At 44.0% G+C, this 16,787-nt stretch overlaps 1 pseudogene; it reads left to right on the forward strand.

Annotated features, from left to right (window-relative positions):
• The first annotated feature begins 1,902 nt into the window (after window positions 1-1,902).
• LOC125164854 (uncharacterized protein C3orf14-like) lies at window positions 1,903-3,143 on the forward strand (annotated as a pseudogene).
• The last annotated feature ends 13,644 nt before the right edge of the window (window positions 3,144-16,787 follow it).

The raw sequence follows: 16,787 nt of genomic DNA on the forward strand, positions 1-16,787 counted from the left end.
ATCAATGAAACCAGAAGCTGGTTCTTTGAAAGAATTAACAAGATTGAAAACCCCTAGCCAGTTTGATCGAAAAAGAAAAAAGAAAGGACCCAAATAAATAAAATCAAGAATGAAAGAGGAGAGATCACAACCAACACAGCAGAAATACAAACAATAATAAGAGAATATTACACACAATTATATGCCAATAAAATGGCAATCTGGAATAAATGCACATATTCCTAGAAACATATAAACTACCAAAACTGAAACAGGAAGAAATAGAAAATTTGAACAGACCCATAACCAGTAAAGACATCAAATTAGTAATCAAAAATCTCCCAAAACACAAGAGTCCAGGGCCAGATGGCTTTCCAGGGGAATTCTATCAAACATTTAAAGAAGACTTAACACCTATTCTCTTGAAGCTGTTCCAAAAAATAGAAATGGAAGGAAAGCTTCCAAAGTGATTCTACGAGGCCAGCATTACCTTGATTCCAAAACTAGATAAAGACCCCACTAAAAAGGATATGGAACTAGAGGGTATTATGCTAAGCCAAATTAGTCAGAGAAAGACAAATATCATATGGCTTCACTCATATGAGGACTTTAAGATACAAAACAGAAGAACATAAGGGAAGGGAAACAAAAATAATATAAAAACAGGGAGGGGGACAAAACAGAAGAGACTCTTAAATATGGAGAACAAACAGAGGGTTGTTAGAGGGGTTGTGGGAGGGGAGATGGGCTAAATACGTAAGAGGCATTAAGGAATCTACTCCTGAAATCATTGTTGCAGTATATGCTAAATAACTTGGATGTAAATTAAAAAATAAATACATTTTTAAAAAAAGAATGGTTGAGTTTTATTTTCTGTGATACTGACAATACATGGAACAGGACTGGGATAGTCAGATATCAAAAAGATTAAAATTTCAAAAACTAATAACAAAATAAAAGACTAAGATTAACTGAGTCATACATACCTTTGCTGTTGTTCATACCAAGTCAAGCCAACTTTTACTTTATTTATTATTTATTTATTTATTTATTTTAACGTTTATTTATTTTTGGGACAGAGAGAGACAAAGCATGAACTGGGGAGGGGCAGAGAGAGAGGGAGACACAGAATCGGAAGCAGGCTCCAGGCTCTGAGCTGTCAGCACAGAGCCTGACGTGGGGCCCGAACCCATGGACCGCGAGATCGTGACCTGAGCCGAAGTCGGACGCTTAACCGACTGAGCCACCCAGGCGCCCCGCCAACTTTTACTTTAAATGTGGACCCTATCAGGCCATGGAAGTTTATAACCTTGTTTTTACATCATCGTTGTTCATCTCGTGACTTGAAATAAATATATGAAAAAGTTCCAGACTTGGGCAAGGCCATAAGACATCTCAATTACTACAGAAACGAAAGAACCTAGGTAATTGTGCTTATTCCTTTAATGTCTGTTTGACTTCATTATTTTCCCTTTAAAATTCTTGTGATGACTCTAAAGTGACTTAAACCTGAAAAGCCAGTCTGACAGGTTTCTATTGGTTTGGGACAGTTAATTAAACTGTTCTTTAATCTCTCCAAACTGCTTCATATATGTACAAAATTCAAACCCACTTGGTTTTGGTGTCTGAGCTTATAGAAGAGTGTTAACAGCACGTGTGTTGGTATCAGGCTGCCTAGATTTGAATTCTGGCTGTACTATTTAGTAGCTCTCCAACCTCAGGGAAGTGATCTAACCTCTCTGTGCCTCAGTCTCCTCATCTGTAAAAATGAGAATAGCACTTACCTCACTGGGTTTTGTGAAGATTAAGTTGTCACATGAAAAGTGCTTAGAACAGTGCATAACATGTAGTTAAGCTCCTGGTCATTATTAGGGCTATAATTCAGAGCATTTCTGAACTGGAGGCTCTAAATAGAAGTGCTCAATGAATTTTAGTGATCTGTGCTTCTGGAGACTCCCAGGCCAGCTTTGTAAACAGCAGGAGATGGTGACGAGCTGGTAATATGAAAATGAAAACCATTTTCTTTTCTCTCAATTAGTTGACAATCTCTCCTGTGCCCTTAACTGAGAATCCATATCTGTCATGCCCAGTTACTAGCTTCATGATCCCCGGCAAGTTATTTAGTCTCTTGGAGATTTCCCCACTTTTTTTTTTTTTTTGAAACATAAAATGGGGCTATAATTCCTACCTCACAGGGTTAGTGTGAAGGAAGGAAGATATGGAGAGTGCGTACCACTGTCCCTGGTGGATGACAGAGGCTTCCCTCCTCCTAATGTCCACCTGAAGTTCATCAAGAATAAAGAGCTTGAAACTGTATTTTTAAAACTATTTCCCTGACAGGAGTGGGCACCTTTACAGAAGAGGTCTGAGTGCAGCTGCGACAGTCAGTCAGTCAGCCTTTGGCTTTTGCACCCAACCAGATGATATGCCTTCAGGCTCAGAGCCTTCAAAGCTCTACACTTGATCTTTATCTGTGTTGGTCCAGGCTCTTCATTCAGAAAGCTTATAAGGCAGCTTTGACTAAAGGTGACTTCCTTGTTTGGTCAAGAAATTCGCCATAAAGAAATAGTATCACAAAGGTGAATGTTACTTCAAAATATGGAGAATAAATCTGTAGAAGAAAACAAGGAAAAGACATCTCAGATGCAAGCAGCTGAGACTGCATTTATTTATTTATGTATTTTTATTTATTTATTTATTTATTTATTTATTTATTTATTTATTTATTTATTTATTTATTTTAAGAGAGAGAGCGCACAGAGAAGGGGCAGAGAGAGTGAGGGAGAGAGAGAATCCCAAGCAAGCTCAGCACTGTCACCACAAAGCCCTACTCGGGGCTCAAACTCACAAACCCGTGAGATCACGACCTGAGCTGAAATCAAGAGCCCGTCACTCAACGGACTGAGCCACCCAGGCACCCCTGAGAATGCTTTTAAAAGGAACCTTAGTCTCTTAAAGGACCTCGAAGCAGCAGAAAAGCCCCTACAGACCCAGATTCACCCAATTCCACCACCAGGGGTAGTTTCTCTTGAGACTCTTTACTGGGCATCAGTAGAAGACTATATTCCCAAATGGAACAGTTTCTTTCAGGAAGAGCACCACATCCCATCAGTGTCGGAAATGAAAATAAAGCAGAAAATGCCATCCAAAATGAGGCACGGTGATCACTTCTTCACATACTCGTTAAAAAAAAAAAAAACCTGTTTAGTACAGCTGAATGTTAAAGAATATGCAGGACATTTCAGGAACTATAGGAATCGAATATGTTCATATTGTCCCATTATCCCCTCAATGACAGTGAAGTTATGAGTGACTGCCGACAAGCCTCAAGTTACCACTTTGAGACCTACTACTACCTCAAGGTCATGAATTTGCTTTCTGCCAAACCCATGAAAGTGTTAAAAGTTTATACTGACAAGTGAACTGTTTATTAAATGAGTTGCTAAAAGTTAAATAAATAAAAAGTAAGTAAAAATAAAAACTATTCCCTTAAAATGAAACTTATCTTAAGTTAGCTTTACTATTTAAATCAGCCACAAGACAATTTTAAAGACTAACATTCCCTAAAATAAAATAAGGCCAGGGCATCATTTAAAAACTATTCATTTAGGGGCGCCTGGGTGGCGCAGTCGGTTAAGCGTCCGACTTCAGCCAGGTCACGATCTCGCGGTCCGGGAGTTCGAGCCCCGCGTCGGGCTCTGGGCTGGTGATGGCTCAGAGCCTGGAGCCTGTTTCCGATTCTGTGTCTCCCTCTCTCTCTGCCCCTCCCCCGTTCATGCTCTGTCTCTCTCTGTCCCAAAAATAAATAAATGTCGAAAAAAAAAATTTTTTTAAAAAACTATTCATTTAAACAAATTCCATGATCCATTGTACATAAATGGAAACTACTTACACATACACACACATAAATATTTTAACTACTGTTTAATTGAACTTATAATTGGGCATTTTAAAAGAAAGATTCTGAGTTATTTCATTTTGTACATGGTAAGCATTTCTGTGTGTCAGCTTTTTAAGGAGGCATAAAAACAACTTGTCTTATCTGAGGGAGGCTTCTTGCCTTTTGTGAAGTTTGATAGGAGAGCACTGGCAAGTTTTGTCCCTCCTTGTAAACCTAGTTTCTGTTCTCCGCAGAATACTTCAGAACGGTAATGATATTTATGGAACGCATATAGTGGCAGACGCTTTATATGCTTCATCTCGTTTAATCCTTGAAATATCTCTATGAGGTAAGTACTATCTATTTTTCCCATTTTATAGATGAAGAAATAAGACACACAGGGGTTAAATAATTTGCCTAAGATCACACAGCTACTAAATAAGGGAAGCAGGATTCAAACACCAATGGGCTTCACAGTCCACTGACAATATTGAACTTTATCTAAGCCCTATGCTCCCAGAAAACATCTGTGGTATCTCCTGACCTTCCTGCATAGCCTCAAAGGACCCCCTGTCCAGCAGAGATAAGACCCTCCCTCAGGACTCCTGTTTACCTACCTTGACAAAACCCCAGATCCTTTTTTTTTTTTTCCTCATTCTCCTTTCATGAGTGAGCATTTTCCCCATTGCAATAGCCAGAATAAATTCATCTTTTTAATTGTCTGGTGCATTTTCACACCACAAACTTATCCACCTTCAGTCAAGGTTGCCAATACCTGAGAAAATAAAATCCATTTCAGAGGTTCCTAAACTATTGTCAGGTAATCTCTCTCTCTCTCTTTCTCTCTCTCTCTCTCCCATTTATTTTTTGAGAGAGAGGCATGGAAGGGGCATAGAGAAGAGAGAATCTCAAGCAGACTTAACTGACTGAGCCACCCAGGCGCCCCAGGTAATGACTGTTTTGGTGGAGTGGCCCCCATACATTTTATCCATCCTTTCATAAGCATTTCAGAAATTTTTACCACAGGGAGAGAAGGTAGATCTCTGAGAAGATATGAGGTACGGTCAGTTCACAGAAAACTAAGACTATTAAAGTGATAGTTGTTGCTAAAATAGAGAGCTAGAACAGATTTGAGGTTTTGAAAATAGAACTTCTTTCTCCCAATCGATCAGTCTCTCCCCACCCTCCCCCTCGCCACTCCTGTCACCTCTCAAAATGTCATCAAATGTGAACTTTCTCAATAGAAAGCTTTCGCAAAATCCCCCATCAGCATTTATGAGCCTCTGCTTTGTACCACAGCACACATACTTCCTCAGGTATAGAAGTAAGTAAAGCCCATGGCTTGATCTCATAGAGCCCACACAGAATTAGAGCTCAAATCTAGTTGTACCTTATCCTGGAGCTTACCGAAAGCACATTGGATGAAGGCAGCTGAATAGAAAGTGTTCTATAATATATTATAATATGTTATATTACATATGAAACGTATATGTCTTTTTCAAAGCTAATAAGTCTTTTGCCATCTTTACAACCCAGGAATGTCTTTCTTAAGGGCCTGGCAGCCATCTCTTTGATAAGTAATCATCGTGAAAGATAGCATTCCTCTCTCCCAGTTTCTGTGGGATGGTAGGAGCAGATGCCCGGCTCCAGGCTGTAAAACTACTTCCTGTCCTAAAGATACAAGAAGTTTTATTTTTCCTTTGGATGAGGGCAACTGCTAACACAGATGGCCACTCAATTACCAAGTGAATTTAGGATGTACTGTGTATGACAAATGGTGCTGTCAAGTCCTCTGACTTGAGGACTAGTTGTTGTTCATCTCGAGGACATGTGTGGAATACATTATATCCGCCTGGGGATACAAAAGGGTGAGATTTTTTTCCCCTCTTTAGTTGACTGTCTGTGATGCACGTCGCATTCTGGCTTAATGATTAGTCAGTAATAAAACTGTTTTCTGTCTCTACCCTTTTGTGGAGAGAGCTTGGCTGGCAGAAGATTTCACTTTTAATTACATCCCCCCAACATCATCAGAACCTGGAAAGACAGGGCATGACTGAGTTATACACCCCTGGGGGTGGGGCCAGTCATCCAAGGATCAATCCTGAATGTTTCAGGACATGCCCATCATCAGTGGTCCAGAGAGACCCTGGGCATGTGGAGGAGGCCAGGAACACTGTTCTTTAAGTGCAAACGTGTGGGGCTGGGGGTGGGGTGGTGAGGGCAAATACCAGTTTGAAGATCCATTGAAGGGAGACTACAAAAAAGCACAGTCATGACCCAACCTTGAAGGACTACGGTCTAGCCTGCTGTGCTTCTCATACTTTAATATGCCCATGGATGATAGGTGGTTCGTTCAAATGCAAATTCTGGTTCATTTGGTCCAGAGCAGGGCCTGAGCCTCTCTATGTCTAACCATCTTCCAGATGGTTCTGGGGCTGCCTGTTCTGGGACCCTACTTTGAGTAGCAAGAGGTTAGAGGAAGAGAGTGAATGGTATGGCAGGGAGGAAAATGAAGCAGGACACAGGTCTGAACTGGGGAATGGGGAAGCCAGCTGAAAGGCCACAGGAGGAAACCACTTGATGAGTTTGAAGATAAGTATATACCCACAGTCACCATTACCTATGTTATAGCATTACGTGCCATAAACATCCATACTCTCCAGAAGTTTCCTCCCACCCTCTTTATTATTGTTTATGTGTGTGTGCGCACCTGAAATAAGAATACTTAACAAAATCTACCCTTGTAGCAAAATTTTAAATACACATTACAGTATTGTTACCTATAAACACTATGCTACAGGTAGATCTCTGGTACTTATTCATCTTGCATAAGTGCACCTTTATAGCCTTTGACTAATACCTCCCTGTTGTCCCCTGCCCACAGCTCCCGGTAACCACTATTCTACTCTTTGCTTGTGAGTCTGACAGTTTTAGACTCCTCATATAAGTGGTATCATGTAGTTATTTGTCCTTCTGTGACTAGCACATTTCACTTAGCATAATACCCTCTATGTCCATCCATGTTGTGTCAAATGTCAGGATTTTATTTTTCTTTTTTAAGGCTGAGTAATATAATATTCATGGCGTGAGTATGCCACATTTTCTTTATCCATCCAGACACTGATGGATATTTGGATTGCTTCCATGTCTTGGCTATTGTGAATAGTGCTGCAGTGAACACAGGGGTGCGTGTATCTCTTTGAGACCCTAATTTCCATTCCTTTTAATACATACTTAGAAATGGGAATCCTGGAGTCACGCAATAAGTTCTAATTTTTATTTTTTTATTAAAAAAATTTTTAATGTTTGTTTATTTTTGAGACAGAGAGAGCGTGAGCCGGGGAGGGATAGAGGGAGAGGGAGACACAGAATCTGAAGCAGGCTCTGCGCTCCAGGGTGTCAGCACAGAGCCCGACGTGGATCTCGAACTCATGAAACACGTGATCATGACCTGAGCCGAAGTTGGACACTTAACCGACGGAGCCATCCAGGCGGCCCTATTTTTTATGTTTTGAGGAACCTCCATACTGTTTTCCACAGTGGTTGCACCAATTTACATTCCCACCAATAGTGCACAAGTGTTCTCTTTTTTCCACATCCTCACCAACACTTGTTATTTTTCTGTTTCTTATTTTTTGTTTTTGTTTTTTTGATAATGGCCAAGGACCTTCATTCTTAAATGTGCAGTTTCGTTTTTAGGTTTCACACACAGATATCAGTATGCCAGATAGTTCCCTCAGGGTTGTCACCTATTGTTAAAGAGTTTGGAACTAATTCCACAATATCACCCAGCATAGGTTAAAGAATAGGTTTTATCAGTGAAAAAGAGAACTCACAACACCAGGGTCAAGGCTGGTGGACAGTGTGAAGCTTCTGTTCTAGAGGAGAAAGCTACTCCCCACCACCCCTTCTTTCTCTACCCCCAATCCTCTCACCACCAGAATAAATCTCCCTTTTTGTAGGACAAGTGTGAGAAAGTGGCCTAGTTTGTAAAGGAGTAAACATATGGCACAGTGCCAGGCCTTCTGGATTTAAGATTTTGTCTCTCTCTCTCTCTCTTTAAAAAAAATTTTTTTTTTCAACGTTTATTTATTTTTGGGACAGAGAGAAACAGAGCATGAACGGGGGAGGGGCAGAGAGAGAGGGAGACACAGAAACGGAAACAGGCTCCAGGCTCTGAGCCATCAGCCCAGAGCCTGACGCGGGGCTCAAACTCACGGACCGCGAGATCGTGACTTGGCTGAAGTCGGATGCTTAACCGACTGCGCCACCCAGGCGCCCCCCAAAAAATTTTTTTTTAATGTGTATTTATTTTTGAGAGAGAGAGACAGAGTGCAAGTAGAGGAGGGGCAGAGAGAGAGAGGGAGACACAGAATCTGAAGCAGGCTCCAGGCTCTGAGCTATCAGCACAGAGCCTGATGTGGGGCTCAAACCCATGAACCGCAAATCATGACCTGAGCTGAAGTCAGATGCTTAACCAACTGAGCCACCCAGGTGCCCCTCTCTCATTCTTTTAAGATTGTATTTTTAAGTAATCTTTGCACCTGATGTGGGGTTCAAACTCACACCCCCAGGATCAAGAGTCGCATGTTGTACTGACTGAGCCAGCCAGGCTCCCCAGAGTTTTGCCTCTTTATTGGAGTTGATTAGGAATGCCAGCTGCCCTGTACCTGGCGATCCTGAGGACCTGTGGATAGTCTCCCATGAGGAGGTCAGGAAAGCTGAGAGGAAGTTGCCAGTCTCATGGGTGCTGTCTCTGCTGAGACGATGAGGAAGCTTCTGGGGTCCCTGCTGACCCCAGGTGAACACACATTCTTGGATTGTCCTGCTTCTTATACAACAGAGAATGTACTTATAACTGGTTATCCCTTTTATCTTCTCCCTGGGGAAGAAAGGAGCTAGCACTTTCTAGAATTGTTTTACCATCACTGAATTTTCAAAAGATCTTATTCAAAGAGTGATTATCACTCAAATAAAATGGCATATGAGAAAGAAAAAAACAACCCTTGGGGGTATTTGATATCTACACATCTCTTCCGTATTCTCCCCCATTGTCTCATGAAAGTCCAATGTGAGATGTATTTTTTCACGGAAGTGAAATTCACATAACATAAAGCTAACTATTTTAAAGCACACAATTCAGTGACATCAGTATCTAGTTCCAAAATTTCATTGTTGTACAACAGTGTGATATCTAGTTCCAAAACTTCATCATCCCAAAAGAAAACCCTGTGCCCACCAAGCAGTCACTCCTTATTTCCTCCTCCCCCTGTCCCTGACAACTGCCAATCTTTTTTCTGTCTCTGTGAATTTACTTATTCTGGATATCTCACATAAATCGAATCATATGCTATGTGACCTTTCGTGTCTCTCTTCTTTCACCTAGCGTACTGTGTTCAAGATTCTTCCATGTTGTCGCATATATCAGTACTTTGTCCCTTCCTGTGGCTGAATCATATTCCCCTGTGTCTATATAACACATTTGTTTATCTGTTCATTGGCCAAGACATTTAGGTTGTTTTCCCCTTTAGCTATTGTGAATAGTATTGCTATCAACATTTATGTACAAATATTTATTTGAGTACCTATTTTCCAATCCTTCTGGATGCAAATTTGAGTGGAATTTCTGGAATATATGGTAAGGCTATGTTTAACTTTTTTAAAAAAAGCATGATTGGTATCCTTTCTCCTCCGGCTTAATGAGAAATGCAGGAAAACAGTGCTACTCAAGATAGCTTGCAGTATAGAGGAAGCAATCACGAGTCATGAATATTCTAAAACATTTTTCATTGAGGCTCCAAAGACAGTGTTTGCTATTTATCAGGGAACTGGAAATATTTCTAAACCAATAGTTGTAAAGTTAACTGAATAGCAATCTTTTTTGATGTGGGATTCACACAGGAGGCTTCTGGGTAATAATTTCAAAGAGGTCCAGGGAATGCGGCTCTAGGCTAGAGGTGAGGGACAGGTCTTATTTTTACCCTTTCCAGAATTTAGTATCTTAACCCCCACTCCCAGCCCTTCCCACAGTCCCAAACTCTCCCTTTCTACCACTCAGGGCAGCCCCTGGCAGGACCCTCTTTATGCCCCATTGCCCACCCCCCGCTTCCCCCCTTCTTCCCACCTTACCCCTGGCCCAGATAGATACTGAGTAAACTTGACTTTTTCATTTAAAACAACTTCTACCCATGCAGTAAATCATAAAATAATAACTGTAAACTCTTGGGTTGTTTATTTAGCCCTGATTTCATAATGTGCAGCAACAGATAGCCCTGATATTTTATAATATGCCACACTGAGTTGAGCAAGTGTCTAAACACAACTCAAACCTCATTTGCTTCTAGAAAGTACCATCAAACTACCTCAAATGACAAGAGATAATACTTTTCACATCAGGGCATACACTGGAAATTATATTTTAGCTACCTTGAGGCTGAGGGCAACCTGCAGCTCATTCCTGGCTTGCCATCCTAGTCCAACATCAAGTTCAGGCAGGCAGAAATATGCTCTCTCAAACAGATAATGCCAACCTCACTGCCCCTCCTGGTTGACCATGTCACTGAGAATGATGATATTGTCACAGCTTTTTTTTTTTTTTTTTTTAATGCTTATTATTTTTGGGAGGGAGAGACAGAGTGTAAGCAGGGGAGGGGCAGAGAGAGAGAGGGAGACACAGAATCTGAAACAGGCTCCAGACTCTGAGCTGTCAGCACAGAGTCCGATGCGGGGCTCAAACTCACAAAACACAAGTTCATGTCCTGAGCAGAAGTCGGATGCTTAACTGACTGAACCACCCAGGCACCTCTTTCTTCCTTCCTTCCTTCCTTCCTTCCTTTCTTCCTTCCTTCCTTCCTTCCTTCCTTTCTTTCTTTTTCTTTCTTTCTTTCTTTCTTTCTTTCTTTCTTTCTTTTTCTCTCCTTTCTTTTTCTTTCCTTCCTTCCTTCCTTCCTTCCTTCCTTCCTTCCTTTTTTAAATGCTTATTTGTTTATTTTGAGAGAGAGAGAATCCCAAGAGGCAGGGCTCAATCTCATGTACCGTGAGGTCACGACCTGAGCTGAAATCAAGAGTCAGACGCTTCACTGACTGAGCCACTCAGGTGCCCCACCCCCTTTTTTATAACCAATTTCACTGCCTTCCTTTTGCTCTCAGAAAACCTGAGGCTGGAAGTCCCAGTCAGGACTTAAGTGGCCAAGAGCCCAGCTTACCTGTGTGAGGGACTTGGGTTTCAGTACTAGCTTTTCTTCTTACTGGCCATGTGACTTTGAACTAATTTGTCAACCTCTCTGTGCTTCAGTTCCCTCATTTTTATTTTTTAATTTTATTAAAAATTTTTTTTTAAGTTTATTTATTTTGAGAGGCAGAGAGAGAGGGAGAGAGAGAGAATCCCAAGCAGGCTCTACACCTTCAGCAAAGGTCCTGATGTGGGGCTCAAACCCACAAAGCCACGAGATCGTGACTGAGCCGAAACCAAAGAGTCAGATGCTTACTGACTGAGCCACCCAGGCACTCCAGTTTCCTCATTTTTAAAATTGAGATCCAGTATCTACAGGGCTCTGTTAAATGCCCTGTTAAATGAAGTAAGGCAGGCCCAGCATCTACTACATTGCCTGCACACATACAAGCAGTGCATAATACCATGGACATAATAACCATTTTCTGCCCACTATTTCTTTCCTCCTCCGTGCTCCTCTGCCCCCACCCCATGCTCCCCACCACACACACACACACACACACACACACACACACACCCCACACACACACATTCTGTCAGAAGAGACTATGGCCTGCGGCTTGGGGGGGGGGGGGCGGAGAGAACAAAGCAAATAGGCTGTGCCTTCCCAGTTGTTACATTTCAAAAACTCTGCATCCTTAGAGGAACAAGAAAAGAAACATAATTTGAAGAGGAGGATTCTTCCTTCTGCATGACCCTCAGCAGGATAAAACCCACACAAACTAGAAAAGACTCCTTTAACTTAGGGTGCAAAGATGGTGACGGGGAAGCCACAGGGTTTCCTGGCTGAAGAGGCAGCAGACAGGGCCATGGACAGCTTCACAGACCCCTTCTGCTCTGGCACTCTCGGAGTGGGATATATAAATGATAAGAAAGCTCTAGTCCAGGGGACTGTAACTTGTGTCATAAGGAAATTCTGTAAATGTTAGAAGTTTGGGGTGACTGGTGAGATCAGAAGGATGGAAAGAGAAATTTTTTCCTATGAATCGTGCATTGCTCAGGTTAAGGGCACTCCACAAATGTTTAGAAATAACAAATATCGGGGCACCTGGGTGGCTCAGTCAGTTAAGTGTCCCACTCTTCATTTTGGCTCAGGTCATGATCTCATGGTTCATGGGTTCAAGCCCCGCGTTGGACTCTGCACTGACAGCATAGAGCCTGCTTGGGATTCTCTCCCTCCCTCTGTCTCTCTCTACCCCTCTCCCATTTGTACTCTCCCTCTCTCTCTCTCCTTCAAAAATAAACTTAAAAAAAAAGGAAATAACAAATGTCAAATCATGAGGGTGTGATGGTACATTTTATAGATCACCTTCAAATAATAGTAAGAAAGCCAGGAACTTTAGAAACCTCTTGGAGCCAAGCCTATCACAAAGTAAGGAACACCTCGGGCACTTCCATTCTGTTTTAGGCTCCTGGAATACTAAAAAAATTAATAAATAACAAAAAGGGTGTTTTGGTTACCTATCACAGCCTCACAAACTACACAGCCATTCATTTGCTGTGTAGAGTCTGCAGGGATGGCTTGTCGTCTCTATTCCACGTGGCATATACCTGTATTCATCTGGGGGCTTAGATGGGCTGGGACATCGCTGATGGCCTCTCACTCTCCAGAGTCTCGCTCTGGGTGGCCTCTCATCACCCAGTGGTCTAGTCTGAGCTTCCACCATGGGAGTTGGATTGCAAGGTGAAGGAAGGAGCTGCCAGGCCCCTGAGGGCCTAGACCGGGAATTGGCACGCTGTCCATTCCATTCCATTCTCCTGGGTGAGGCAGGTCACAAGACCAGCCTGGACTTAAGGGGTGAAAGAAGAAACACCACCTTTGATTCCAGGAGCAGTAGGAGCCTACAGAGAAAGGAAGAGTTGTTGACTGTCAGGTTTGGAGATTGTCTACCACACCTGTTAAAACCGTGGTGCGCTTTAAATGTTGACATTGAACACGTTAACACTTTTCACGCAAAAGTCCGCAATGATGATACGATTAACCTCTTTTGCATATATCCATATTCTAAATTTAATGTGGGGCCCGAAGAGCCCTTCTTGCTTCTCCTGTCTCAGAGTCTGTTGTCCTGGAAACTTTCTTAAGAGTTTGTGAAGTTTTTTCTCTTCCCGAGTCGTGAATGACTATGAAATAGTCATTCACAAGGGCACTTGTTCTTCTCAAGTTCCTGTTTTTCTGATTTTAGGAATAGAGAGGTCACTGGGAACATTCCTGATTGTCTCCCTTCCAGGGCGCCAGCCTCCTCATCTAACCAGTGGCAGCAGGAATCTCTTCCCACACCACCTGACCCTCTAGAGAGTGATTATTAGGGGCTATTAGTCTGTGTATCTGCCTTGGAGTCACCACTCCCTATATGTAGAGGAGAGTCTCACCTGTGGAGTGAAATGATTCTATAGCACGAGGAAATTTTTATTAATGCCAATTAGCAGTGGAGGTGACACATCCTATAGATCAGAAATAAGGAGGATGTTCCAAGGGGCTTTGGGAAGCTTGTATGAGAATTTGGGGGCTTTGGGCATAGTCCCTATCTGTAGCTGCCATGGGGTGGAGAAAAAGACAGACCTGAACAGAAAGACAGCCAGGCCAGGCGCTACAAAGCTGTGTCAGCTCTTTATGATATGACAGAAATTGCTGTGGGATCACAGACTGCTATTTGGGGAACATGCGTTTTTTGGGGTTTTTTAAAAGCTGTTTATATTTTCTGTAATTAGGTCCTTTTTGTTCTCTGTTAGTGTTTAGTACATTTTTTAAATGCTAGTCTGGTCAGCTGTACTAAGAGGAACCAAGAAAGAGGTTTTTGTCCAGTTTGGACCAGAGTTTTAAAGGGGAAGCAGCTTACGAACCGCCTGACATAGTTGAAACAATGGAGTCATGTTGCCTGAGCGAGACAGCCTCAGACTGAGGGTATCAGAGTTGAAAACCCTTGTTCAGAGACTCTCGCCACACCGAGATGTATTTATCAAATCTGGGCCCATCTCTCCATCCGCGTAGTCTGTTACTCCTCTAGTGGCCCAGACAAGAGGCAAAAAGGAACCTCAATGAACAATGAGAAGGAAGAGTGCACTGGGATTGGTGGCCCAGGGCTGCGGTGGGTGTTAGAGTTTGCTCTCAAGAATAGAGCTAGCAAACAGAAAATCCAGTATTAGTGGGATACAGGGGAGGAAGGGTTCAATTTGAGCGTGAAGTGCTGGGAGCCAAATAGGAAGGAAGTTTACCAGATCTTTTTTCTAATTAATGAGGGAGAGGACACCCACCATCTGCCGAGGACCCCAACCATTGCCTAGGAAGGGGACGAGCAAGGGTGAGTGGGCTAGCATGGTCCCCGAAGCAAACTAGGGCACAGGGAGAGCTAAGGTAGATATCTGGGATCTGGAGCAGAGGGGGGACATGACAGAGCATTCCCACGGCAGGTCTGGGGGTAGGCAAATGCTGCTGATTGTGGGCACATGAAGACTGGGGACCACCAGGCACCAAGGCTTGAAAGAGTTTCTCATTCCAGACCCCACCCCACCCCCAGGCCTGGTTCTTGGGGGCTGCTGCTCAAAGACCTTTGTTAGCTGTAGCTGGGAAGAGCTGGGATTGGGCACCATTGTCACTGTCAATGCCCCAGGTTTAGGTCTGTTCCAGTTATCTAAACCTGAGTAACACATGAGGCTAAACCTTAGTGGATTAAACCAGCAACAATCCTTTATTTTGCATTTCAGGCAGGGCAAGGCAGGGACCACTGTGCTCCATATGTCTAGGGCCCATGACTCAAATGGCTGGGTACCACAGGGGGCTGGCTGGGCATCTCTCTTCCTGCAGGCTCAGGCCATCTCCCTGCGGTCTCTCCTGTGTTCTCTCCAGCATGGAGTTCTCAGGATAGCTAGACCTGATGGTGGCTCAGGGCTCCAAAATTTCCAGATGCCCAGGCAGAAAGAAATTACAAGGCCTTTTTCATCTGGTTTCAGAAGTTCCAGGATATGTGATTTCTACCATATTCCATTGGTTTAACAAATCCCTAAATTCGGCCCCAATTCAAAGGTAAAAGGTGAAGACCCCACCTCATAGCTGGAATGTCAAAGAATTTGCCATCATTTTTAATCATCTCACCAAGTCCTTAACAAAGTCTCCCCAGTGAACTCCCCGTCTGCAGATTCTCACTGATGGCAGCTGGGAGGCAGCAATGCACAGGGTAGAAAAGGCAGGAGCTTTGGAGGCTACCAGGTGAGCATTCTTGTCTAGACAGGCTCCACCATTCAGCAACCGGTTGAGCTTGTTAGGTTACTTACCTTTCAGAGCCATGGTGTCCTTGTGTATCAGATGGGAAAAATAATACAATAGTGACCAAGAAAATGTACTTGTCAGATCTTCCAGTGCAGAACATAAGTGACCCACAGATCTGTCCCAGAGGCTGAGAATTGACATCCGTCCTCTGATATTCATCCCCAGCATGGTGCAGAGGCCATTTTCCTGGGGCTGCTCCTATCCCATGACTGAGTGCAAGAGGTCTATTCCTGGGAGATGCTGGACTCCTGGGACAGGCCAGTTTAGCTTGAGGACCCCCTACAGCCTTGCGGAACTCTGTTAGAGCTGCACTGTAGTATAAGAAGCTTCCTTCCACTCAACCTTCCTTCCTTGCCTCTCTTACATAGGTCACACCTGTATCCTGGGTCCAGCTCTCTGGCTATGTTCCCTTCTCAGTTTCTTGCAGAGTGGCAATGTGTAGCCCTGCTTTGGCGGCGGGGGGTCGGAGGGGGGGGTGTTGGGGAATGGGACAAACAGCCACCTGGTCACAAGGTTGCTGTGAGTTTAAATAATGGGTGTCTGTAAGCACCTAACCAAAGGCTGGCATATAGTTGACATTCATTCAACTAATATTGAGTCCCTGCTGTGTGCAGGCTTTAGCCTGTGTGCCTGGGACATAATGGTGAGCAAAGCAAATAGGAACAGTGTCACGGCCACTTGCTTGAGGCTTCTTACTGTAGCGTCTCACAGCTGAGGGATAAAGTCCCAACTCTTCTAGGGGACACAAAGAGCCTTTCAGAGTCTGACCCTAAGGGACCTAAACACCTCCCACCCTGCACTCTGCACACCTGAACCTAGACTCAAAAGGAATTTTTCTTTCTTCCTTCAATCTTGCTCTTTCACCCCCAATGTCTTAGCACACTTTTTTCCTCTCCTTGAAATACCTCTCACACCCTTGCACACACCCCTTCCACATTCCCCAAGATCCATTTCAATTGTGGGGTCCTAGGTGCCCCCCCCTCCCGGGGGGCAGAACACGCTTGCGGGCACAGATCTCAGCAAGCACCTCGGAAGAGCACTTGTAACATTGTGCATGAACTGCTGTAACAGTGTCCTGCTAACTGGTGAGCCTGTCTAGAGCAGGGGCAATTTGGTATCCACCCCGCATCCCCAGTGCTTGGCACTTGGTGGGTCCGCAGTTCACTCGTGCGAAGCGTCTGTGTGAATGGCCGTGGGAGTCCAGGCGAATTTCCGGAGTGACCCGGGCGGGCCAGCGTCGCGGAGGCGGGGGCGCATCTGGGCTCGGCCGCGGTCCGTGAGCCGCAGCGCCGGGGGGCCGCCCGGGACGCGCGCGGCTCGCTCGGGCCGAATCGCGGCTGCCGCCGCGGGGCACATGACTGCGGGCTCAGCCTCCGCCCCGCCCGTTTCCCCGCGCAGCTGCTGGCCGTCGCCTCCCGGGGCTGCGGCGAACC

The sequence above is a fragment of the Prionailurus viverrinus genome, chromosome B1, assembly GCF_022837055.1.
Source record: "Prionailurus viverrinus isolate Anna chromosome B1, UM_Priviv_1.0, whole genome shotgun sequence".
In the NCBI taxonomy this organism is placed as follows: Eukaryota; Metazoa; Chordata; class Mammalia; order Carnivora; family Felidae; genus Prionailurus; species Prionailurus viverrinus.